The following is a 5158-nucleotide window of genomic DNA, read 5'->3' on the forward strand; positions in this document are numbered from 1 at the left end:
GCTGAAGGAAAGGGTTTTTACCTCCTCACGGCTTTCAGGGAGCGTTTGCGTTCCCCTTTTTTTCACAAAGCCTTATTTGCTTTTCCGTTGGATTTGTTTTTATATGTATTTTTTTAATTTCATCAGAGTGAAAATTTTCGGGAGGAAGGAGCGCATTGAAGCTCTGCAATGGGAAAGCAGCTGGTGAAAACCCACCGGGGACTTCCCCTCCCCTGGATCCCAGGGACAAGCGTGGTCTGGGGTCCCCCTGGGATGGGATGGAGACCCCAGGTGAGGACATTGAGGCCGCAGGTTTCCTTCTGCCTGGGCACAGTGCCCGTGCTGAGATAAGGGCCACGTGCCTGTGTGCGTACAGCACCCTTGCAGCTTGACTCCAGCAATTCTGCAATAACAGACCTCTCTGCAGCCCATCAGAGATAAATGGGGTGCTTCCACGTTGCAGCCCACCTCTGCAGCCCTCGAATAACAAACTGATCCTCGCCCGCATCCTCACATACCTCTGCAACCATACAACAGCACCCAGCTACCTCCTCGTGCTCTGCACCCCACAATAACAAACCCCTGAGTCATCTCACCTCCCGCATAACCCTGCAGTAACAAACTGGTGTTTTCCTTCACCCCAGCCCTCCCATGCAACCCTACAATAACACAGCGCCCCGGGGCCGGCGCACGCTGCCATCGTTGCAGCAGCAGCGCTGGTGCAGGCGGCGTTCCTGGGAAGTGGTGTAACCAGCAGGGAAACCCCTCCCTGTCTGGAGTCTCCTCTGCCTCCTGCCCTGGGGTGTTAAGAAATTCGATGAGCGGGATATGGGGTGTTAAGGAATTCAATGAGCAGGATATAGGGTGTTACAGAATTTGTTGAGCGGGATCTGATGGGCAAACCAACCTGTCCCTTGGGGTGGCAGGGCTGGGGGATGATGGATCCCTACCCCTTGGCAGTGCCTGTGCTGCCATACGGGTTGGAGAAGTGAAAGCTTTGCTGCTATTTGCAATCACAGTGGTTTCCCCTGTCCGAAAAGGGGACGGCTGCCGTACTCCTGGGGTTTTGGGAGAGGTGGGGCGAGATATGTGGCCGCACTGCGGGTACGCGCTCGGCTGTGGTTGAGGCTTGGTGCCCACATTGCGCTAGGAATGGCCCTGCTCGGCACATCTGCTCGTGGCCTGGGCTGCCGCCTCGCCAGCCACATGTGGCCGGATCCGTCCCGCCCGTGCTGCAGGAGCTGGGGCCCAGCCAGGGCTGGGGATGTCCCTCTCCGAGCCGGCCCCGTGGCCTCTCAGGTGCTTTGCGGGAGTGGTCTGACCCCACCAGCCTGCTCACATCTGCCCTGAGCCAGCAGTTCACAGGGATTTGGGGAGCCTGCGGATGTAGGGGGGCTGCTTCTGAGCAGGGAGATGTCCCCTCCATCCGGCTCTTTGCTTTCCCCTTCCCACCCCTATGCTGCTCCGCACCCCGATACCCTGCAATCTGCACGGTGCCGAGCATCCTCCAGGATCAGCCCCTTCGGAAAGGCCAGAGCTGGGTGGGTGGCAGCCAGCATTCAGCTGTGGGTCTCCCACCCCAGGAGCAGAATTTGGGCTTTCCCCCACACTTCGTGGTGCTCGCTGGGCGCCGGGAGCCGGGCTGCTCGGCGCCAGTGCTGGCAGGCGGCCACGCGCTGCTTTCCCTGCCGCCGCAGCGCTGGAGAGCCGAGCTGCTCTGCAGATGCGGGGAATCCCCCAGCTCCTTGGGCCTGAGGTTGGGAAAGCGAGAGGAGAAATTGATTTGGAGGGGTCTTGGGGGCAGATAGACACCTCACCAGGACACTGGGATGAGGGCCGTGGGGCTTGCTGGGGCTAAGCAGAGCCAGCGGGGGTGAGCAGAGCCTGAAGTGTTGAGAGAGGCTCAGGAGAAGACTGCGACCTCCACGAGCACCGCAGCTCCTGCATCCTGCTCTGGCTAACTAAAATAACATCTCCCAGGCTGCCCGTTTTCAGCAGCTGCTCCTCAGCTCGGCACCCCAGGAGGGATGAAGGTGGGGTCTGCAGGCTTTCTCTTCCCTCTCCCTCTCCTCTGAGCAGACGCCAGGCCAGAGAGGAGCTGCCAGCTCTTGTCTGGGCAGGTCAAGGCTTGGCCACATGAGCAGGTGGCCGGGTCTTACATTACACTGTCACAAACCCATGCAGCACCTGCTGACCTCCTGGGCTATGTGTGGCTCTGCCTCCTGGCCCACGGCTTCAGACCAAACTCAAAGGGAGATGCGTGATGCTGGTGTGCAGGTGCTGTGTCTCGATGGTGTGCCAAGGGATGGGGACGCTGGTCCTCAGCCGCGCAGGATGCATTTGCAACAGCTGGGTCGCTGCCTGGAGGGAGCAGACAGACAGATGCGGATGAGAGCAACTGGAGGCTGCAGTCATCCCGTGGCTTCTGGATGGAGCACACTGCAACCCTTGCCCCTGAGCCCAGCCCCGGTGGCCATCCCTGATGTCCCAGAGGTAAGTGTGGCTGTCCCAGGCAAGTCAAGGCTCTGCAGCCGTGCTCACGCTCACGGGGCACGTGGCCGGACTCTGGCCGACGTGCACAGGGCATGGTGCTGCTCAAAGCTCAGGCTTGCTGTGTGTTTACCCTGGCCAGCCTGAGGTGTACAGGAAACCAGAGAGCTCTGCTCCCTGGCTGTCACTTTATTTATCATGGTCACAGCTCGGGCTGCTCGCACTGCTGAAAGGAGGTAGCAAAAACCCCAAGTGCTGCACCACGGCTCCCACCCTGCCAGCCCTGCATTGCTCCATTCATCTTGCTGTCCTGTGGCTGAGAGCTGGAGCAGGACAGCAGGATGCTCCATGCCATGCAATGCTCGTCCTGTCTGCGAGCAGCGACGCTTGTCCCAGATGTGGCCAGCCACACCACACCAGGAGAAATTGCTGACACGATGCCTGATGCCACACTGCAGACATTACCTGCGCTGCTGGCATATGGGTGTCAGCCTGGTTGCATCATCCCCAGCTCTTCACTCGTTATGCAAAATTGCAACGAACATTTCCCATGGCCTCCAGAGCTGTACCCTTGCTCTGGAGCTTTCTCTTCATCTGTCCCCATCATCCCAGGGCAGGAGGCACAAGGGACAGAGCCCAGCTTTCACCCTGATGCGGAGAGCCCAGATCTCACCAGTCTTTGGTCTCACAGGACCCCAGCAGCTCACTGCCCATGGCCAGCAGCTCCACACAGCCACCGCCAGCCCTGCTGCCGTGGCAGGTCCACGTCCTGGAGTGGACACCACGGTTGCTTTAAGGATGGGGATAGATTTAAGCCTGGCCCTTTCCTCTGGCAGCCCCAGCAGCTCCCACTGCCGTGCGCGGCAGCGTGCCAAAGACTGTGCGCTGCAAGCCAGGGGCGAGCTCGCAGCCGAGGAGGGGAGGCAGAGAGAGGAGACATTATAACACCCCGCTATTTATAGGGGCTGCCCTTTGCCAGGGCTTGACTGGCAGCAGCAAGGGCTGGGCTGGCGCCGAGGGAGTCAGAAACAACAGCCAGAAACCTGGGGACATGAGAGCGAACCTGCCAGCCCTCGGAGGGCTCCTCATCGCGGCTCGCAAACGGAGCCACGTGGCTCGCCGAGCTGCCTGGCTATTAAAGGGAGAAAATGCCAGTGAGACGATAAACAGGGGGAAGGGAGCCAGCACCCGAAATCCACGGGCGGTTGGCAGCTCTCTTCCCTTGCACAGCCACCAGCCCTTTTCCCTCTGCTCTTCCTTCATCTCCCCGCGTTTTGCTGAAGGCTGTGTGCATGCCTCTGTGTCAGCAGGCAGAGGAGCGATGTTGGGAAGAGGACGCTTGCCACCCCCCGAAGTCCTTTGCACCTCTGTGAGTGTTGTGAGCATCCCGACAACACATTCAGGCCCTGATGGTGTTTATGTGCTTGGTCTGAAATCATCAATGGGTTGGTTTGGGCTGCTGAGAGTTAAATATGTGGATGGCACATAGAGCCTCCTGGAAGAAGGTTTTTTAGAGCTCCATATTAGTTTTGTTCTGTTTTGGCCTAGTATCTGTGTTTTTCACCAAAAAAAAGTCCAGGGAGGGAGTCACTGACAGACCATGACACCAATTGATTCTGACTTTCTGAAGACATGACATTTATAGCGTGAGATAGCGAGCAACAACCAAAGAGAAGTGGAACATGAGAAATTATTTCCAAAGGAAAACTTGAATGTTTCCTTCCAGAAAGGCTGGCCGTAATGCCTGGATGCTGCTGGACTCCACCTCGCCTCCCTCCTGTTGCTCAGGGTGTATTTCTCTGGCTCTGGGCAGCATCTCCCCTGCGCTGGACCTCAGTGGCTGCTGGATGCTGCCCACAGAGCTGCCCCAAGACACCCTGGCCCAAGGAGGGGACATGGCTGCTTTCCAAAGCCACCAGCAATTACATGTTGGCTTTTGGTCATTCAGACACAGCGATATATCACTCCTTGGGTGTTCAGCAGAATAACTCTCCATCTCCCCAGCAAATCTCAGCAGAACCAAAGGGATGCTGCTCTTCCTGAACTGCCTTCTCTGGCTGGGGATGCTCCTGCCCTGCCTCCCACACCAACTCCACTGATGTCCAGAAGAGACCCCCTTCATCCTCCCAGGTTGCTGTAAAGTCAGATCAGGGCCATCCCTGGGATCTGCTGCTGGCTGCAGATCAGGGATTCCTTCCCGTGTCCGTACTCCCAGAGGCTGCTCCTGGTCATAGCTGGGAGAGACAGAGTAAGATATAAGATGGGATGGGATGGGATGGGATAGGATCGGATAGGATCAGATAGGATCGGATCGGATCGGATCGGATCGGATCGGATCGGATCGGATAGGATAGGATAGGATAGGATAGGATAGGATAGGATAGGATAGGATAGGATAGGATAAGATAGTTCTGTTGTCAGGGACCTACCAAAACAGTTGAGTGCAAGTGCCTTCAGCACTTTAGGACTAAGCAGAAGTCAAAGTCTGGAAATGAAGGCATGATCCAGATGCCTCCTGCCCAGTGAGAGGCACAGGGCATCAGCCAGCTCTCTGGGGAGCCCATCGCAGTTGTTGAGCACCATTGCAGAAAAGACATTTTCCCTGATGTCCCATCTGAATGTACCCTGGCACAGCTCTGTGGCCTTCCCACATGTCCTGTTGTGCATTATCCTATGCCTGATAATTGCT

The sequence above is a fragment of the Anser anser genome (genome assembly GCF_964211835.1).
Source record: "Anser anser genome assembly, chromosome: Z".
Classification (NCBI taxonomy): Eukaryota; Metazoa; Chordata; class Aves; order Anseriformes; family Anatidae; genus Anser; species Anser anser.